The 22490-nt window shown below is 39.0% G+C and overlaps 1 non-coding gene and 1 pseudogene across 1 annotated transcript; one reads left to right on the forward strand and one right to left on the reverse strand.

Moving 5' to 3' along the window:
* Positions 1 to 2115: 2115 nt before the first annotated feature.
* On the reverse strand, positions 2116 to 3358 carry LOC102921603 (farnesyl pyrophosphate synthase pseudogene; annotated as a pseudogene).
* A 13860-nt stretch (positions 3359 to 17218) lies between these two features.
* LOC121827022 (U6atac minor spliceosomal RNA) lies at positions 17219 to 17345 on the forward strand. The gene has a single exon (XR_006069169.1). It is a non-coding gene; the product is annotated as a U6atac minor spliceosomal RNA (small nuclear RNA).
* Positions 17346 to 22490: the final 5145 nt, after the last annotated feature.

Consider the following 22490-nt stretch of genomic DNA (forward strand, 5'->3'; position numbering starts at 1 on the left):
CTCATTGTGTCCTCCTGAACATGTTATCTTGGTCCCGGGAAATAAGTTTCTAGTCAGTAAGTTTAAAAGGATAGCACGTACGTACACACATAAACTTGCTACAAAGTCCAAATGTGGAAATCCATGTAAAGAGCATGCAACACTGACTTCCATGGTTTTGAGCCTTACAGCTTTCATCAAAATCTTGCTGGGATAAAAAAAAAAGACACAGAAGTATACATGAATGAAATTCTCAAAGAATAAATTTTTAAAGGACACAGAAATCACAATAAAGTGACCAAACTAATACACCAACTCCAGTCTTATAATTGCATCAACAGTTGGTTCCGAATAAAGATAAACCCATCATCATAATAACGACTATGCTTACTCATATTACACTAAAATAAGAAAAGGGACTGGTCAGCTGAGGACCTGGGTTCCATTCCCAGCACCCACATGACAGTTCACAGCTATGGAATTTCAATCATAGGGGATCCAGCACCATCTTCTGGCTTCTTATATAACATGGCCATAGACATACATGCAGGCAAAATACAATATACATATAATAAAAAATAAAAGGCTTTAGAAAATCAAATCACAACAATTTTAAGAGTGGATGCAAAATTCTAACGTTGTCATAATTGCTTGCTTCTGAAAGATATCTTTTATGAAAAGCAGAGAGACATCAGGCACATTCTAGTACTGCTGGGTCCAGATGGTCTGCAGTTCCCCTTTCCAGCACAAATTCTGACTCAGATGTCATCCAGTGACTGCAGAAAACTTCAGGCATAATATAAAGCCTAGAAGGAATGTCCTCCAGTTCAAAACAACTTCACAAGGCCATGTAAGAGCAGAAGAAAAACTCAAATAAGGGAGTCAAAGATATTTTGCTCAAACTCTGCTTGTAATATACTATCTCTAGTAGCTATCTTAACAATATATAAAGAGCAGAGTGGAAAATAAAAATTATTCATTCTTGAAGTAAGCCCAAAGTCTTATGTCTCTTTCTACCATCACCTTCCTTCCCAGGTTCCTGTGATGCCCACAGCCAACAGAGGTACTAGCTATGGCTTACAACCACTTCTTAACAACTCTCTAAAAATAGTGCCTCCAACAAGCTACTTTTTGTGGTGTTAAGTAGATTGGATTTATAGAGACTGTGGTATAAAAAGGTCTATGAGAATATAAATAATACCTGGAACAGGTGGTAAACCAGATATATACAGTTAAGGTCCACAGAAGGAACCGGAAGATATTCATCTCACAAATGAAATGTTTTAACATTCTATCTCAAATAAATGTTGCAGAATTTAGAATGAGTTTAATTTATTTTTATTGCACACGAGCATTGGTGTTTTGCCTGATTGTATGTCTGTGTGAGTTTGCCTGATTCTTTAAAACTGGAGTTACAGTTGGAGCTGCCACATGGGTAATGGAATTGAACCCAGGTCCCCTGGAAAGAGCAGGAAGTGATCTTAACTGCTAAGCCATCTCTCCAGCCCCTAGAATGTGTTTTCTTATGGAAACAAGATCATTAATAGTGGTAATGTTTTGAGATAAGTCTCAACATATTTGTCTTCTGGCTTCTGCTGGTATTCCATAACATGGTCATAGACATACATGCAGGCAAAATACCAATTTTGCAATGCTCATCACATGGAGAATGGTATAAAGAAATAGGAATGAGGATAGTTTGGATTGATTCTACTTGTTGAGAGAACTTATTGTAGGGTAATTCAAAGCTTATTTAAGTGTACATATTGAACTTATATAATTCACTTTGTTACAATGAAAATTCAATATAACTATTTAAGGGAAAAGAAGCCCAAGAAGAGTTAATGGAGCCCCTTGTTTCTCCTGCCTCAAGCATCATGAAAGAAAGGAATATTGTCCATTTCAGTCCCTCTTATCAGTAGCAAAAGTCGCTAAATAAAACTTATAGAGGTATGAGTTTAAATTAAAACAGACTTTAAATTGTCAGTTCTATCTAAAACTTGATCTAAGCTATAATCAATATATTTTCCAAAGAATTGGTCTTGTCCAGAATTTTAAAACTGATAGCACATTTTTCTTTTCTTTCTTTCTTCTTTTTTTTTTGTTGTTGTACAATAATTTATTGAGACCCCTCCCCTCAAGCCTTTGCAATCTAGAGGTCACTTTCTCTGCTTGTAGATCTTTTCTGCTAGATCCAAGAAGATAGCTGGGGGCAGGGGCACAGAGTACTGTTCTATGAGGCTCCTCAGGCGGCTATAACTGTCTTCCTCACACTTGAGGAACAGGGCTGGCAGATCCAGTGCTTCATACAAGGGTTTCACCTGCCCCACCTTCTCTGGGTCCTTCTGCCCATAATTCTCCTCTAAGATCTGGCGCTGTTGCGGAGAGGCTCCTTGCAGACCCTGAACTACCAGCCAGCTGCATTTCTTGTCCTGGATGCCGATCGATCTTTCCAGTCACACTGGGGTAGCCATGGAAATCAAGATAGTCATCCTGGATCTGAAAGGACTCCCCCATCTCCACCAGGATCTTCATGGCATTGGCATGTTCCTTCTTCCCCATCAATGCCTGCCATGTACATGGCAGCTGCGACAGTACTTGACAACAGATTTGTACCTCTTTTCAGTGTATCTACCAAGATCCACATGGCCCTGGGGGGTTGTGATGAGGTTGAGAGTCCTCCCAGTCTCCATCTGCTAGGAACTCTGCAGAAAGAGCTCCAGCAGGTTCAGGTAGTAGGGCGGTAGAACTTCAGCAGGTGGTAAGACGCAGGCTTCTAGAAGCAGAGGATCGTTGATGGCATCCAAGCCTATGCCTGGCTTCTGATACCAGCAGATCTGTCCACGGCGAGTGAGGAAAGATGATGCCATCTGACACAAAGAAACAAGCCTGGAGCATTTCTACATACCAGCCCACAGTCAGGGCCCGCTGAAGACTCTCGGCGTCCTGTTTCCTCGGCTCCACCAGCTCCTGAAATACTTGGAGCACTGTCAAACCCCGATTGTACTTGCCTCCCACAGCATTGTACTCTAGGACCTTCTTGAGCTGGGTAAATGACATCGCCTGTCTCTGGGTGGCCTAGTTCATCCTCAGTCAGCACCTTGACGATCTGGGAGAAGTGCTGGATGAAATCCTGCCTTTCTTGATTATGAGCATCCAGTTTCTGGTTCCCGTACATTGTGAGAGAGGAGCAAAATGCTCTGTTGCTTAACGTGAGTTCTCCTGGGGTGATAGCACATTTTTCAATGATGATCTCCTTTGATTTTACTAAGCTGGGTTCATTTTGCAGGTCCATTAAAAAGCAAGAACATGCAGAGGGGGATCATTTAGTCTCATCTCCAGGTATTTCTGACAATCAACTTTTGAAATTTTAAAAAATTATATGATATTATACAAAAAAGATCCTAAAGACTCACCCAGGAAACTTCTATAGCTAATAAACATCCTTCAAAATTTTGAAGGATACAAAATCATAAAAATCAGTTGTCTTCCTATATACAAATGAGAAGAATATTGAGAAAGAAATGAGGGAAACAGTACCTTTAGCAATAGACTCAAATATATATATGTATATCGTGAGATATATCTAACTGAGCAAGTGAAAGGCTTGTTTGATAAGAAACTTTAAGACATTAAAGAAAGACAGAAATTGAAGAAGACAGCAGAAGATGAAAATATCTCCTATGATCCTGGATTTGTAGGATTAATATTGTGAAAATAGGCATCCTTCCAAAAGCAGTCTGCAGGTTCAATACAATCCCCATCAAAATTCCAACACAATTCCTCACAGAAACACAAACCAAAATAGCTAAAACAATTATCCATAATAAAAGAACTACTGAAAGATTCACCATCTTAGATTCCAAATTGTTTATAGAGCTATAGTAAAAAAGACAGAATGGGATTGTCATAAAAACATTAATCAGAAATAGTAATCAATGAAATAGAATTGAAGACCAAGACATAATTCCAAACACCTATGGACATCTGATTTTTTTTAAGCCAGAAATATACATTAGAAAAAGGGCAGTGTCTTGAACAAATGGTGCTAATCACCTTAGATAGCTGCGTGTTAAAGGATGAAAATAGACCCATATTTGTCAGTGAGCACAAAACTCAACTTCAAAGGGATCAAGGAAGTCTGGGTACACCGAATCTGATAGAAGAGAAAGTAGAAAATATTCTTGAACTCATCAGCAGGAGAGGATTATCTGAATAGGACATTGAAATAACAATACAATAAGAATAATAACTAATAATAATCCATGAGACCTCATGAAGCTAAAAACTTTAGTCCAGCAAAGGTACACACCTTCAAGCAGAGAAGCAGCCTACAGAAGAGGGAAAAAACTTTACCAATTACAAATGAGATAGATGGTTAGTATCTGGAATTTATAAAGAGTTTTTTAAGAACCTGAATATCAAAAAAAAATTTAATTGAAATATGAGGTACAGAACTAAGGAGAGAATTATCAAAAGATGAAATATAAGTGGCTGAAAAATCTTTTTTTAAAAAATGTTCAACATCCTTAGCCATCAGGAAACTGCAAATTAAACTACTTTGAGATTTCATCTTACTCCAGTCAGAATGACCAAGATTAATAAAACAAAGTACAGCACATGCTGTGGAGGATGTGGGGAAAGGGAAGGAAAGGGAATAGTTATCCATTGTTGGTAGGAGTTAAAACTGGTAAAACTACTATGGAAATCATTATGAAGAATTCTCAAAGGAAAAAAGAAGCCAAGAATAGATCTACCACAAGATCCAGCTATTTCACTCAAGCATATACACAAAAAACTCTATGTCCTACTACAGAGATACTTGTTCATCCATGTTCATTACTACTGTATTCATAATAGCCAGAAATTGGAAATAGTCTAGATGTCCATCAACTGATGAATGAATGGTGAAGATGCGGTGCACTGACACAATGGAATACTATTCAGTTGTTAAAAATGAAAATTTAAGGTAAATAGATGAAGTTAGAAACAATCACTCTGACTGAGGTAACCTAGATTTCAAAAGACAAATATTTCATGTCTTCTCTTACATGGGGATGTTAACTTTTAAGATTCAGATATGTGCATTTCAATCCAAACAATTACAGAGGTTAGGTGGCTAATGAGGGACCATGGGTGAGGGTGAGATCCTCAAAGGAAAAGGAAATAGAGTATAGAGATATAAAGAAATAAAGGGGAAACTAGAATGAGACGGATTAAATAAGTAGAGGGGTGGTAGAGGATAGAATATGCAGAGGGACAACAAATACTAAAGGCTTTTTGAAAAGCCACAAGGAAACTTACCAATATAGAAGCTTCCTAAAACATAGACATGTATGAAAAGAATATAAATGAAGTCGCTACATGATGGATGTTATTCTATCAACCAGAAGTGTTATTCCACCAAATAAAAGCTCCAGTGCCAGGATACATTGAGTCACTGGCCAGAGATCCCATGGATCTCTTTGTAACAGCTGTCCCAACACAAACATCCCAGGGGCTATTGATTACTCTCCACAATCTGATGCTAAGTCCTTATTGCTGAACAAACAACTTTGTCATCAAGCATAGGGAAATTGAGTTGGTGCCCAACTAGAAGCTTTTACCTATAAACAGAGGTTTTTCTGTCCTGCCCGGTCCCACAGCTCCTTTTAAAATAATCACTCAGAGGCTTAATATTAATTACAAACTATTTGGCCTATGGCTCAAGCTTATTACTAACTAGTTCTTACAACTTAAATTAACCCATTTCTATTAGTCTATATTTTACCACCTGTCTTATGGCTTTACCTGTATTCTAATATATCTTGCTCCTCTGATGGTTGGCTGGAGTCTACCAGACTCCACCTTTCTTCTCCTATATCTCTGCTTGGATTTCCTGCCTGGCTATATCCTGCCTTGCCATAAACCAAAGCATCTTTATTTATCAACCAATGAGAGCAACACATATTCAAAGAGTACAGAAAGACATCTCACAGCATTTCCCCTTTTCTGTCTACTTAAAAAGGAAGTTTTTAACTTTAACATGGTAAAATTACATATAACAAAAGAGTTAGCAAGCAAGAATTATAGTTACAATATCTAGTCTATTTGTATTTGGCAAAATTAAAGAAAATACTCATCTATTCTATTTTTGTAAGTCTAAAGTTTCATGTCTAATTGACCTTTTATCATTACTAAGTAAAATTATAATTATAACTATGTAGTCTTCAACTCCATCAAAGACCCCAGAAGGTTATAATTACCTGAGTAAACAGGAAATGCATTGCAAGTAACTTCCAAAACTCTAGAGATGACAAAGACATCTAGCTGTCTGGACAGTCATCCAAAGTTCTTCTGCAACACTGGGGTCTCTGTCTTCAGCCTATCAGCCTAGAGTCTCCAGCAGACTTTTTAGTAAAACAGGAAATTTGAAGGACTGTCCCGTCTATTTTGGAGAAATTCATCAATTGCTTTCCTCTGTGTCCTACAGTATGTCTGGCAGTTTCCTCTGTAAAGGAATTAGAAGGACCATCCCACCTTGTTTTGGCAAAGTTGAATGGTTATTTTCCTATGTGTCCTGAATGTCCAGTTTATACAGCATACTGTCAAGCAGTCCAGGCAAGAGCAGTTTCTTGCCCAAATGGCTAGCCTTTCCACATTGAAAGCAAACTCCATAAGGAGTTTCTTCAATGCCCATTATCTCTGAAGTGAATTGGTGCTGCCAGGAGCAGATGTGTCTCATTGTCATGAAAAGCCCTATGTTAACAAAACATTTTAAATGCCATATTCTATAGGTCTTTGAAGTATTTTAAGAACATTTATCTAAAATATATCTCTATATGATCCTGAAAACATACATAACCATCTCTACAATTTGATTGTTATAGATGACTAACTACTAACCTGTTTTTGATTATCCTAAATAGTCTATAATAATAGCATTTAAAATTTAGAACTTTACCTTATATTTTAAGTGAACTACATAGGTACAATACCTTAAACAAGTGTGGAAACATATATACATATGTTGTAACAAAAGTAACCTTAAATTTGTATCAATATACAAAAATCCTTTAAACAAGAATAGAAACATATACAGTATAACAAAATTAACTTTAAATTTGTATCACTATACCAAAATCCAGGCTAATTCAAAATATCTGAGATTGATAGGTGTCTTTTTATCATATAGTCTTATATTCCCCTAAATTATTACAAATATCCATAACCCACCAAATAACAAAAGACCATCCATACCCCCCAACTCTTGGGAATGTGGGTGTAGTTTTCTCCATACTGCTTCCTGCTGTCTGTGGGTGAAGGCATCCCCAAGAGTCCCTGAGAAAATTTTGAGATAATGACCAAGTCCTGGGAAGATCAGGAATAACCTCTGTTGATAGATATCACCTGTCAAGATTCAGGAGGTCTCTTTTGCTCAAACCTGATCCATATTATTCCTGTAGGAATCCATAACCTCTCATCTTCTGTGGGAACAAAACTAAAAAGCATTTTTGATTTCCATTTGACAAATATATTTTTTGGCTTCTTTTTTAAAGTTAAGGCATTCCTAAAATATCTAGATTGGTTTAATTTAGCAGTCCATTTCTCAATCTTATATCTTTTAGCAGCTGTCTTTTGCTTTTCAGCAATCAAAAAAAAAAAAACCACAAAATCAACACAATAACATATAGGATCCAGACTCCCTGTGTATTCCATCTTTATGTGACTATTCTTTTTTATTATTTTTATTTCTCTCTTTAAAGACTTTATTATATTATTTTGGAAACTATTCTTTTCTATAGCTGTGATACCATTTTTCCACTCTTTCCCAAGCCTATGTACATTTTAAACACATTGTAACCCATTTAGAGGGTTTCTTTTTGTCTGGACCTCTTATACTGTATATCTGTATTTTTTTTAATCGCTAGAGTCTTTAAACTGCTAAGTGGGCCTAGGACCAAAGTGGCAGCTTTGGCTGCTGGCTCCATCCCTCTTGGCTTTCCAACATAATTGGAGGTACCAATGAGAGTCATGCTTACCTCCCTCCCCAACTCTGGGGTCCATGCTGCCACCAAGTAGCATGCAGCTGTGTTCTTAGGCCTACAGCTGTGCTCTTAAGCCCATAGGCAGCAGCTGGGAGAAACCTCTTTGTATCAAGCCCTGAGAGACTGTGGGAGTCAACCATGTTCAGCTGAAGCCCACCATGGCCAGGGGATGTGGTTCTGTACTACAGCCTGCAATGAGAGACATGAATTATGAAGCTGTCCTTGGGTCATTTCTGTATGTCTAGACGCCCTTTTTCAAGCTTTCTCAGGCTTTACATAGATATATGTGTACTGTGTTGGCACCAAATGTAAACGGAAGCTTTTCTGTCCCACCAGCACTCCCAAATACCTAGCAGCCACTTCCCAAATAATTGACCTGGAGGCTTAATTTTACTTATAAATGTTTGGCTGATGGCTCAGGCTTATTACTAACTAGCTCTTACAACTTAAATTAACCCATTTCTATTAATCTATGTTTTGTCACATGTCTTGTGGCTTTAACTGTGTTCTAATACATCTTGTTCCTCTGGTGGCTGTCTGCAGTCTGCCAGACTCCACCCTTCTTCTCCTGTATCTCTGTTTGGATTTCCTGCCTGGCTATATCCTGCTTTGCCATAGGCCAAAGCATCTTTATTTATCAATCAATGAGAGTAACACATATTCACAGCACACAGAAAGACATTCCACAGCATTCATCCTATTGACTAGCAATCATGGTGCTAGAAGGTACTTTGCATGCTACTGGAGGAGAAAAGTAACTATCAGTCTCACCCAACTATAAACCCTGTTCTGCACAACATAGACCTGCAAGCAACACATACTAGTACAGTAGTGGCACAAATGTTATGGAAGTAACCAAATGCTTTTTAAAAAATGGATTTAAGGCCCACTCCATGAGATATAACCCATACCTGACACTACTAAAGTGTTCGAGAACCTGGGACTAGATAGGCCATGGGTCCTATGGGAAAAGCTTCTACTATTATTCTCCTAAAGGCAATAAAATAACTCCTAATGTCATATTGTTGTGCCTATAGGTCAGAGCATCACTCATCTTTCATAAGAGACATTTCTTCATACAGGAGATAGTAATTAAAATAAATAAGATGTCTTTATTATATCCCTCAAGGTTCAAAGACCTATGCAGAAAAAGAAACAGAAAGATGGTAAGAGCCAAAGGTAGTGGATGACTCTAAGAAAATAGTATTTTCCAGATGAAACAGGACTGATGTGACCCCACAAAGACTGGCACAAGCACACAAGACCTGCACAGATTCAAACCAGATAAAAAATCCCAGCACTGAGAAAGGAAATTGGACACAAAGTCCCACACCTAACCAAAACACTATTTGCAATTGACGTGCTGGAGAAAAGGAAATCAGTGCTCTCCAATGGAGCGTCATTAAATATTAACCACACTCCAGGGAAGACCCATGCACAGGAGCAGTTGACCCACACAAAAGGGCCTCTGAGTGTTTTATTTGTTTGGTAGCATTTTTGTCTTATTTGTTTATTTTGATTTTAACTTTTTGTTTCTTCTGTTGTTGTTTAGAGAGAGGAAAAAGCATGAAGTTGAGGAGGAAGGGAGGTGTGGAGGATATGGAAAGAGTTGGGGGAGGGGAAGAATATAAGCAAAATATATTGTCTGGAAATTTTTAAATAAAAATGTAGTTAAATTTTCCAAAATAAAAAATATGGATATACAAAGATTGAAAAGTTATACAAACAAAAGTTATAGTTGGTTTTAGCAAATTCCTTGAATGTGATCTTTGAGTATTGGAAAATCACTCACAGATCAAATTACTCTTCTCAACCTACCTCAAAGAAGTCATTATTTAATTATAAAATGCTTCTTATCTGAATTAGAATACCAATTTTGTCTTTGCTATCAACTCACGTAATTAAGACACAATTCATTAAGAGCATTTTACTAGCTATATTCACAATATCATTTAGAAGTTACAACCCATAACTCCCTCACACTTAATTGGTACAAACACACCCTTGAACAGAATGTCCTATGCTCTATTATGTTAATTTAAGGGATTAAAAAAAGAAACACTGACATGATTGCACATTTATTATGTTTATAAATATAAAAAATAATGTGTGTACTTTTATTATAAATATATAAGCTTTTATCATAAGTATATGTGTGTTCTTTATTATAAACATGATTAGTATAATGTATATTACAAATACATACTTAGAAATATGTCTTAAATATGTATGGAATATATTTTAAAAGCAGGGTTTATCACCATCTCCTTGAGATGTTAATGCTGTGACTTTTTAAGTTTGCAGAATAAGGACAGAGTCAGTAAAAATGCAAAACTGTTCTCTGCTGCTCATTTGTTCTGTTCTGACTCACCGGGCTCTTTGCATCCCCTTTCCACTGCCCTTCTCTTTTTTCTCTCCCTGTCCTTTGTGAGGACACGGGCCATGAACACAATTTCATTTCCTCCACCTATTCAATTGTCTGGTCTCAGAGCACTGGAGTTGATTGAACACAGACTGCCTCCAGTTTGAAGTCTCCACTTACTGTCTAACTTTAGCAAATCATTCAACCTCCTGTTGTTATAGTTTCCTCGCCTATAAAATGAAGTAAATAATACAACTTCTTGTAGCTGGTATTTTTTACTCTTTTGGTTCTTTGGGGACCTGCCACCCAGCTCCCAAGCAAATACACATGGAGACTTATTATTACTTATAAATGCCCAGCCTTAGCTTGGCTTATTTCTAGCCAGCTTTTCTTAAATTATCCCACCTACCTTTTGCCTCTGGGCTTTTATCATTATCCTATATGCTTTTGTTTACTTCTTACTCCTGGCTGGCTGTGTAGTTGGGTGGCTGGCCCCTGGAGTCCTCCTCTTTCTCTAGCTCTTCTTTTCCTCCCAGATTTTTCCTCCTGTTTATTCTCTCTGCCTGCCAGCCCTTCCTATCCTTTCTTCTGCCTTGCTATGGGCTGTTCAGCTTTTTATTAGACCATCGGGTGTTTTAGACCAGCAAAGTTAATACAGCTTCACAGAGTTAAACAAATGCAATATAAAAGAATGCAACACATCTTTGCATCATTAAACAAATATTCTACAGCATAAACAAATGTAACACATCTTTAAAATAATATTCTACAACAACTTCTCATGGCTGTTGTGAGGCTGAGGCATTTTTTCTATTTAGGTGCCAAATGGTGGAGACTATGTCATCTCTGATGATGCCTGCAAGTTGTTTTACCAGATCAATTCCAATTCATTACAGATTTCTAACTCACTGAAAGTTATGGGGAAAATTATTTAATTGACAATACTATTCATGCAATAGTTTATCACAGATCCAGAAATCTTTGTGTAGATACAGTTTTGCAAATAATACATATCCTGTTTACCACTAAGTCACACAACAGTCTCGTTTCTCTGGCAATGAAAACCAATTTTAGGAAGTCAAGTACTTTTCAAAATATTCCTGAGAAGCAAAGGAAATTAGAATTCAGAAATTTAAGTTATTAGTCTTCTTCTTTAAGACAGTTTCACTATGCAGCACAGGCGGGCCTCAAACTCGGGATCTTTCTGCCTCAGTTGCCCTCCTAACTGCTTGCACCACACCCAGTTTACCTTAGTCTTTGTATCTGAGATCAAAACTTTCATGTTGGCAAGTTCACATTTTGGTCTTTAACTCCTTCCCCAAACCAACTCAGGGCTGTACTCTCAATGAAAACTCTTCAGCCATGCTTTGTGAAAAACAAAAATCAAACCAACCTTGCATACCTTGGGTAAACATAATGAAGCCTGTCTGTGCTTCAAGCTTGGTTTCCAGATCTACTGCAACTTGAATAGAGGAACTGGTCTGCTGGGAATGAATCTTCCAGCTTCCTTTGAAATGGATGGAGAGCTATTTCTGATTGTGATGTATTCCACATTTCCAGTGTTGTGAAAATATCTGGTATGAGGCTCTTAATCCAAATCCCAACTCTCAAATGATATTGCATTTGCTTCTTCTTGATTCTTAAGCTATTTCATTTTCTTAACTGAATTTACTTGGGTGAGATGACAAGTTTTAAATCATTTTTCTCACATCTGAGGTCAGAACAAGTGGAGCAGCCATCTCCATGTCAGTGGGATCCGTGGAGCAACCGCAGCTGGATTTCTGGGATCCTTAAAGTGACCACAGCTGGATTGTTTCCCCATTTTGGATTCAGAAGAAGGACCTGGGTCTGTCACTAATTTGGCACTTCCCTGAAAAACTTCTGCTGGCAAAGGATTAGATGTTATTTTGTTTTGTTCCACAGACTTTTATTGTCTTTTAAATATAGCCGACTTCCTCTCCATGAACTACACTGCCTCTAGAATAATCCATCCACTGGAACACCCAGCCTGCTTCTCAGAGAGAGCATCCAGGCCTGCCAGCTCCATCAGGATAATAACTTACAGCTGAGACTGCTGCATTCCCAACCCCTCTAATGTGACTGAGCACACAAGTATAAATATGCCAGACAAGGGAAAATGTTCAATTATTTTATTGCATTATTCTACAATGTACATCATGTCTCCCCGGGCACTGAAAATAGCCCAAGTAAGCCGCAAATAAGATACATCCTGTGATCATCAAAACAAGAACAAAATACAAAGTATGCCCGTGGTTTGCGGCTGAATAAGCTCCAGTAGAAGATTATTGTCTCTCTCATCTTGAGCCTGCTTCTTTTATGTTATATAAATTAATTACACATAGAAATACTTCCACAATGAGATATGGTGCTCACTTCCTGGGAACAAAGCTCACAGGAAATCCCCAGATTTATTTGGGGAGACATTGATGTGGAATTACTCCACCTTTTATTTAGTTACAACTCAGAAATATAGCAACAAAATCTTGTACATTGTAACTCTCACTGCCAATCTTGTTTTCTCTTGTTTGAGAAGAAAGGAAAGAAATGGGGGAGGGGGGTGGAGAGATCACTGAGGTGTTGAGGATACTGGCTGCTCTTCCTGAGCCCACATGGCATCTGCAACTCCAGTTCTGGGAGATCCAACACCCTTTTCTCACATCATCCCACACCAGATACACTTGTGATGCACAGATATATATGCAGGCAAACCAACCCTCCACATACAGTAAAAATAAATAAAACTTTGAAGAGCAAAAAGAAGGAAATAAACAAGTCATGAGGCTAATAATGATGTAAAGATCAAAGAAAAGGTAACATCTGGGGAACTGGGCTTGTTAATCAGTTTATTTCCCCAGAGATTACATTTTTAAGCATTTATTAAGTACTAGTGGCTTACTCTATACTATTTATAATACTAAAAAGAGTGGGGCTTCTGCTGTATGAATGGATTTTCTAAAATGTTGGGTTGTAGCATTCTAATTGGTCTTAATTATAAAAACCCAGAGCCAGATATCAGGGTAAATGCTGAAAATTAGAGAAACAAAGGAGCAAGCCACAGCCACCTCTTACCTTGCCAACTCTTCAGCCTGAAAGGGGGTGAGCTCCTGTCTCCACCCTGCCTTATCACTTCCTCTTTCCGCCCAGTCATATCACTTCCTGTTTCTTCCACTCAAGTGTGAGATTAAAGGTGTGTGCCACCACTGCCTGACCTTAGTGTCTAGCTCCACACTCTGATCTCCAGACAGGCTTTATTTGTGAAAGCACAAACAAAATATCACCACATCAGGTCTTTTAAATATTGGCTTGAATCACACATGAGGGGAGCCTTGAGGACAATATATTGTACTCCATGGTACCACAGTTGTTTCTCCCACATTGTTCAAGGGAAACAGCCTAAAAACTGAATCACAAGAAGTCCAAATGCTTATCAACATCGCCTTAATTACCATAAAGAGGAAAGAGTTTAATAAGAACAATTAGAAGCCTTGACGGACAAGTGAAATAAGAAGCTATTGAATGATCGCATAGACTGAAAGCAAGCGGATTCCTGCCATGGGAAAACACAGTGTGGACAGAGAAGCATGAGTTCCTGTGAAGACTGCTGAGGGCAACCGGCCTTAACTTACCACAAACTAGAATCATCTGAGAAGGGAGCCTCAACTGAAGGATTAACCTGATTGCTTTAATTAACGTGAGAAGACCCTCTCCAACAGGAGAACCGTTTTGTATAGGAGCAGGTAAAAGGGTCATGGCAGAAGAAAGGTTATTCACCTGTTGTTCACTTGGTCTTCCCTTTCTTGGCTGAGTGAATTTCTCTGGTTGCTGCTGCTACTGATTCCCCTCACTGCTATCAGAACCAGCATTTCCAGTCTTCCATCCTTGACTGAGAACCAGAGGCTCGACAGGAATCTTCCAGATTTTCAGCACCAGCCTGGAACGACTTAGTCTACAAGCCTTGTAGATTGAGCAACCACAGGGTTGTTGGCCTCAGTAAGAGACTGCTAGAGTAGGACTGCTTCCACTGCTGGAGCACACAACCACAAACACTGCTAAAGCACCCGGCCACATGCACCCAGCAACTCCTGGAGCACCCAACCACAAACACTGCTAAAGCACCCAGGAACTGCTGGAGAACTCAGCCACAAACACCCAGCAACTGCTGGAGCACCCAGGCATAAATAATCAGCAACCTCCAGATCCTTCCCTCTCGATGGGAAACAATTGTTACTATTTTAGTATGAGCTAATTTAATAAATTATTTTAATGCATACATTCATCCTATTGGTTTTGTTCCTCTACAGAGCTCCGACCAATAGGATGAACGTATGAATTAAAACAACTGTCACTCTGTCTGATTAATATAACAGAAAATTGAAAAGAAGTGTAAGGAAGGAGGAGCAGGAGGAAGAGGAATGGAGGGAGATTTTTGAAGGGAGCACACTTTAATGGGCCTTGGTGCAGAGGATAATTCTGTCAGGAAGCCAAGAAGCCAAGTGTTAAGTTTTCAGAAATGGGGAAATCTATTGTGCAACAAAACAAGGAATTGGGGGAAAATATTGTTGTAAATAGAGAACAGCAAACATAATTCTTAGTCTTATAGATGTGACTCTGTCCTAGCAAAGGACTTTTGGAAATTGGAGGAAAATTCCAAATTAAATTACAAGCCTATGGGGCTTTCCATTATGCTCTATATAATGGGGCACTATTGAATAGTTCTAAGTAGGAATTAGACTTTGCCAGCTTTTAGTTCAGGGTAAGCCTGAAAACAGCGTGGAGTATAAATTTATAGCAAAAGTAACCAAAACAGTAGGAAACAAGAGGACAATATTTCTAATGTCCAGGAAAATACAAAGATTTTTACTTAGTACATTAAGTGTTGCTATGACAAAACACCCTAGGTTGCATATATATGATTGGGCTGGAGAGATGACTCGACTGTTAAAGTCTAGATTCACAACCAAAAATAAAAGAAAAAAAAAGTTTATTAGTTCACCATTTGGAGGTTCAAAGTCCAAGACCCATTGGCCTCAAATGTTTGTTTTTTGGTAAGGGCTTCAAGCCAGGTGGCAACCTAGTGGGAGAACGTGCAAGAGGGACCACATAATGAGAAAGGATGCCCTAGCTAATTCAAAGGTGAGCTGCACTTTTACAGTCTCCTCTGGTGAGAACCCCTAATTCACTACATTAGTGTCAATCACTTCAGAGGACCATATATATATATATCCCTAGTAACATAATTACCTTGCCCTAGGCTACATCTCTTTAAGGTTCCATTGCTTCTCAATATCATGACACCAAGAACTAAGTTTCTAGCACAGGGACCTCTGCAGAGCACACACACACACACACACACACACACACACACACACACACACTCAAACCACATCCAAACACTAGCAAGACAATTCAGACAGCAACAGCAAAAGTGGCAATGCATAGGAGACTCCTAAAATTCTAACTTCTGAATGGCTTTAAAAACATGGAAACTGGAGAAATGAGATGGCACAGTAAACAAAATACACGAGAGGGAAATTTGATTATGCAACAACTGATCCCTAGGACATGAATCCTTCATGCCATCCCAGATCTTTGACTGCAGCTGGTTAGCAGCCCTATCTCTGTGGGTGAAAATCCGTCCATTCACCAGAGCTTATTGCTGTTCCTAGTTTCAGTCCTGAGCAGCATGAACATTGAAAACCAGGACAGTGGGTTGCTGAGTGGACTTTGGCACTGGTCCTGAGACTAATGACTGGCCAAGTGGAAGACTATTAACTTGAAATGATAAGAGAATGCACTCTTGGAGAAGAGTACAAAGAAAGAGGCCTGGAGAACTCTGCTTTTGACTCTTATCTTTGTTAAAGCTCATTTCCATTGCCTGTAAGCTCTGATCGCCTCTTATCTCAAACAGTAGTTTATTTTAGTTTATTTTTTGAAATGGGGTCTTGCAATGGAGCCTTGGTTGGCCAGGAACTCACTATGTAGACTAGGCTAGCGTCAAACTCACAGAGTCACCTGCTAGGATTAATGGTGTACATCATTATACTTGGTATTAGGATGCATTTGCACGAGATGTTTTTAAGTGTTCTGTAAATTTTAAATAAAATGCACTTGTAAGTAGCTATTTTTAAATTATTTCTTTTTTAGATTAAAATATAGTTAATCATTTCTCCCTTGTCTTCCCTTTCTTCAAGCCCTCCTTTACACTCCTCCTTGCTCTCTTGAAAATTCATGGCCTCTTTACATTAATTGCTGTTCCATACATATATTTAAGAAGCTATTTTTAATGTTAATGAGAGTATGGGGGACGTTTCTAAAAATCTTTGTTCAGAAGAAGCATTAGATGTTTTCATTTCTTCTCAGAGGGCAAGGAAGAGGAGAAGCTTTGAATTCAGCATAGAAATAACTTAAATATTATGGGAAGGCTTAGAAAATAGACTGTTCCTCTGGCTCTGGGTAGTGGTCCATTGTGGACATGAAAAGCACCCAGTTTCTTTTTTTCTTTTTCTTTTTTTTTTCTTTTTTTTTTTTTTTTTTTTGGTTTTTCGAGACAGGGTTTCTCTATGTATCTTTGCGCCTTTCCTGGAGCTCACTTGGTAGCCCAGCCTGGCCTCGAACTCACAGAGATCCGCCTGGCTCTGCCTCCCGAGTGCTGGGATTAAAGGCGTGCGCCACCACCGCCCGGGCCAGTTTCTTGTCATCCTAGATAGAAGCATCTAAGGAGAACTGAGCTAAGCATGTCTTAGATCCCATTTTCCACAGTTGAAAGAAAGTTTCTCTGAGCAATACCGGATGCCACACAGATTTCAAATTAACTAAAAGGAAATGTCTAGTGTTGTATGAAAGGAGAGAAGGTTAGCACTCCCCTTGACAAGGATGGGAAAGGCCCTTGGGCCTAACAACACAATATATGGTTAAGGCATTGCCACCTACTTTATGGCATCTAACCACTGTTTTTTTTTTTTATCTTTGATTGGTGTGTAAAATGAATGAAAAAAAAATCTTAATAAAAAAAAGTCTAAGCAATTTTCTTAACACACAACAAAAAATTGTCTGAGAAAGCTTTAAAAAAAGGGTAGAGGCTAGCTAGACCAGTCATTGGTTGACCACTCCCACAATCCCTACTGTACCCTTAAGCCCCCTACTCCCCCTACACTTCCCATATGCAGGATAGACTTGTAGGTCAAAGGTTGTGTGGCTAGGCTGGTGTCCCAATCCCTCCACTGGAAGTCCTGTATGGTCACAGGAGATAACTATTTCAGGTTACATGTCTACCATTGATTGCTAGCAGTCTTAGCTGGGGCCATTCTTATAGATTCATGGGAGTTTCCCTTGTACCAGGTTCCTACCTGATCCTAGAATGCCCCCTTTCCAGTTGCCTCAGTACGTGTTGGGGGTGATTCAAAGGGGCCAATGGGCAGCACTGGAGCTCCTGGAAAATGGCTGGGCATTTGACAAAGTGAGTGCCTGAGTGAGCCTTGAAGAGGCAAAGTGCCAAAGGATTACATTGTCTGAGGACCTCATGGTGTTACTGAGCATAGCTCTGATAGTTGCCTTCATGGTCACCACATCCCTTATAATCTATGGGTTGTATAAAAACTCTCAGGAGGTTTCTAGGCCCTCAGTGGGCAGTGTTACTGGTACTTACAGAATAGTAATTGACTTTTTCCAAGCATTGCTGCTAGAGCAGATTAATGATTCAACCACTACCCTTAGAAATAATTTAGACATGTAGAACTGTTAGTGAAGTTGGGTTAAGGTGTTTTTGTTAATGGCTTTGAAGTAGAAAATCTTGGGGAACAATTTAAAGTTTAAAAAGGCACATAGTTGAGTGAGGAACTATTTGTGGTCAAGAAACAAGAACAATGACAGCCTGGCTATTGCTGGCTGGCATACCTCTATGGTGATATTTTATTTGTGCTCTAACAAATAAAGCTTGCCTGGGGATCAGAGGACAAAGCCAGCCACTATGTTAAACATAGAGGTCAGACAGTGGTAGCACACGCCTTTAATCCTAGCATTCGGGAGGCAGAGACTCATCCAGATCTCTGTGAGTTCAAGGCCACACTGGGAACAGAGCCAGGTGTGGTGGCACACACCTTTAATCCCAGCACTAGTTAACCATAGAGGTCTGGAGGTCTGTACAGACAGACAGGAAGTGATAGAGCTGGGAGGAAAAAGGAAGTGATGTAGCTGGGCAGAGAGAGGAAGTAAGATGGCAGGGCACAGAAAGGTATATAAGGCATGAGTACACAGGAAGTAGCTCTCTTGGGCTGAGGATTTCCTATCAATAAAAACTTGTGACTGGCTTGTTCTATTCCTGTGATCTTTCAGCTTTCACCCCAATATCTGGCTCTGGGTTTTTTATTAATAAGATCATTTAGCAATTCGTATTACATACCTCTCTTGCTAGGATGGGTTGGTGATCAAGGGTGATGATTAATTCCTTGCATCCATTTCTGTCTTCTGCTTCCTGTTATGATTTAATAAAAAAAACTGTTGATGAGTGGGTATGCACCCGGAGAATTTAAAGTAGAGCTGGGCCTGGAGAGATGGCTCAGCCATTAAAGGCTAGGCTCACAACCAAAAATATAAAGTAGAGCTGGCTGACTATTTAAGTTTATATATAAAAGTTCAGATTTGTGATTCTTTTAAGGTTTTTTTGGTAAAATTGCCTTTTGAGATAAATAATAAAGTGATTGATCCTTTCTTTGAAACCACAAAATGCAACCTGCCAGCAAAAGAACTGGCTAAGAAAATACTTTGCTTGCTTTTATATTGTTAATCTATAACAAGTTGCTTGGGTATGAATGCATGTGGGTTCTTAGGACAACTTATTTTTTACTTGTAATACGTAAAATGTTTAAGCATGTAAGGGATGTGAAAAACATGCTGCTTTTTTACTTGTATTCATTGTAATCATTCACTTAAAAATAGAATGTAACCACATTGTAATTTTATATTTCTTGAAATATTTTGCTGGGGTAGATAAGCTGTAAGGGAAAAAATAAGAGAAGGAAAACATCAGAAAAGGTTCTCTGATCCGCTGAAGGCTTGCCATTCATCATCACCCTGGGTGAGATTCTGATATCTTGGAGATGTGTGTGTGTGTGTGTGTGTGTGTGTGTGTGTGTGTGTGTGTGTGTGTTTTCCCCTTTTTCACTGACCCCAGAGAGTTAAGTTTTGCTTTCCCTACTGGCCCAGAGAATTAAGATAGAAAAATCAAGTTGAGTGATCAGTTTGCCAACTCCATGGGTCCTTCTCAATACCTGAACTGCTGAAGTCTGGTCCTCATGGCAGCAATAAGTACTCTCCCCATCCATTCATCCACCCCATAACCCTATCCCTCATGTTTCCATTCCCACTCCCCTACCTCCAGCCCCACCCCAACTCTCATCCACCAAAAAGATCTCTTCTATTTCCGAATGAAATCCATGCATTTCCCCATGGGCTCTCCTTGTTACCTAGCCTCTCTGGATCTGTGGATTGTAGCATGGTTATTCTTTACAGCTAATATCTGGTTGTAAGTGAATACATACCATATCTGTCTTTTTGGGTCTGGGTTACCTCATTCGGGATGATTTTTTTTCTAGTTCCATCCACTTACCTGCAAATTTCCTGAAGTCATTGTTTTTGATAGCTGAGTAATACTCCATTGTGTAAATGTACCACATTTTTTTAAATCTATTCTTCAGTTAAGGGGCATCTAGGTTGTTTCCAGGTTCAAGCTATTACAAATAAAGCTGCTGTGAACATAGTTGAGCAAGTGTGTTTGTGATATGATTGAGCATCTTTTGAGCAGTATAGCTGGGTTTGGGGATAGATTGATTCCCAATTTTCTAAGAAACTGCCATACTGATTTCCAAAGGTGCTGTACAAGTATGTACTTCTGCCATCAGTGGAGGAGTGTTCCCCTTGCTCCACATCCTCTCCTGTCATTTGTGATTTTAGCTATTCTGACAGGTGTAAGATAGAATCTCAGAGTCATTTTGATTTGCATTTCCCTGATGGCTATGTTGAATGTTTCTTTAAGTGTGTTCTCAGCCATTTAAGATTATTCTGTTGAGAAGTCTCTGTTTAGAACTACAGCCCATTTTTAATTGGATTATTTGATCTTTTGATATCTAGTTTCTGGAGTTCTTTAAATATTTTGGAGATCAGCCCTCTATCAGATGTGGGCCATTTTGTCCTATTGACAGTGTCCTTTGCATTACAGAAACTTCTCAGTTTCATGAGGTCCTATTTATTAATTGTTGATCTTAGTGTCTGTGATACTGGTGTTTTATTCAGGAAGTTGTTTCCTCCACAAGAGTGAGCCTGCCCCTGACACTGACTGGAGTGCCAGGACCCAGAGGATGGATGGCCCAAAGACCTGGGATGGAATCAAACATGATTGGAAGAAAAAATCTCAATGTAATGACGTCTAATGATATTCTGCTATACTCTAGATTGGTGACTGTCCCACCTGTCATCAGAGAGCCTTCATCCAGTAACTGATAGAAACAGATGCAGGACCCACAGCCAAGCATTGGGCTAAGCTTGGGGAATCCTGCTGAAGAGAAGGAGAAAGGACTGTACAAGCCAGGCGAGTCAAGTACACCACAAGGGAACCCACAGAAACAACTAACATGGTTTCATAGGAACTCACAGAGACAGAACCAACAACTATGGGGCTTGCATGGGACCAGCCTAGGTTCTCTAAATAAGTTGTGTAGCTTGGTCTACTTGTGGGAGCAGGTGTCCTTAATGCAATGTCTGGCTTTTGGGAACCTATTCTTCATACTAGGTTGCCTTGCCCAGGATTAATACAAGGGGAGGAGCTTAGTCCTACCTCAACTTGAAATGGCATGCTTTGCTGATTCCTAACAGAGGCCTGCCCCTCTCTGAACAGAAACAGAGGAGGAATAGTTTGGGGCAGGGAAGGTGTGCAGAGGAGAGGCAGTGGGGAGGGAATGGGAGGAGAGGAGGAAGAGGAAACTACACTCAGGATGTAAAATCAATGAATAAATTTTTAAAATAAATGAATAAATAAAAAAAGAGGGAAGAGGTAAAATCTAGTGATTTTTCAGTTTGAAGATGTCAGATGTGACTAACTTCCTGACAAATGAGAGAGTAAATCAAGGGAATAGACATAATTTCTCCTGCCTTCTAGAGGTTTTCCCTAGAAAAATGCCTTATTTTTTAAGCCATACAAGTTTCAGAGGACTAGCATGATGTAATACATAAGGCCTGCTCTGAATTCCGTTTTTCTCTCATAGGGAGTGAGGTCCTGAGCAAAATGCTCAGAGTCTTTAAGGATAAGATCACTCAAATGCACAAGTTAGGCAAGACAAAACAAAATAAAAACTCACTTATAACCAAGCCGAAGAAGAGGAAGTGTCTGTCTAGAATCTGTCGGGATTACACAGAACCAGTGATGGCCTTAAACAGCCCTTCCTGGATGCTTAGGGACTGAGATAATAGATGAGGAGATACTGAGCAGAACCTCTCTGTTGCCTACAGAGAAACCTATGTCCAATTGTCTCTGGGTTTAAACATGCACAACATGTCAGCTGAGCAAGCAAGCCTCATGTAATCACTGACAAGATGGTACTAAAGGAATCATTCTAAATGAGAATGGAGTTATGAATCAAAACAATAGGCAATAATAACAACAAGAATAAACAAAACAAAAATCCCAGCTTAAAAGAGAGAAGTAAAAAATCCATTTGTAGTAGCAATTTAAAACCTCCTTGGGAAGAGAGAGGGGAGAAGGGGAGGGTGCAATGGAGAAAAGTACTTTGAGCTGACCCAATAGCAAACCATAGTTTTTTTCAGTGATGGATAACTGACATCAGAGTGTCTTTTCACTCAGCCAGAAAAAGTGGTCAGGTAAACCAAAACCAAGTAACAGGAAAATTGTAAAGAGGATCCTGAAAAGATATAATTTCAATCTCACCACTGTCCAAATGGGTGGAGAGTAATAGTTTGAAGAGATAATCTGTACTCTTGTGTTCATTGTCACATGATTAACAACAGACACAATAATCGGTGGAATCAATCAAATTGGCCATAAATGAATGAATAGATTAGGAGAGTTTTTTATTCATATATAATAGAAAATT

The sequence above is a fragment of the Peromyscus maniculatus genome, chromosome 1 (assembly GCF_049852395.1).
Source record: "Peromyscus maniculatus bairdii isolate BWxNUB_F1_BW_parent chromosome 1, HU_Pman_BW_mat_3.1, whole genome shotgun sequence".
In the NCBI taxonomy this organism is placed as follows: Eukaryota; Metazoa; Chordata; class Mammalia; order Rodentia; family Cricetidae; genus Peromyscus; species Peromyscus maniculatus.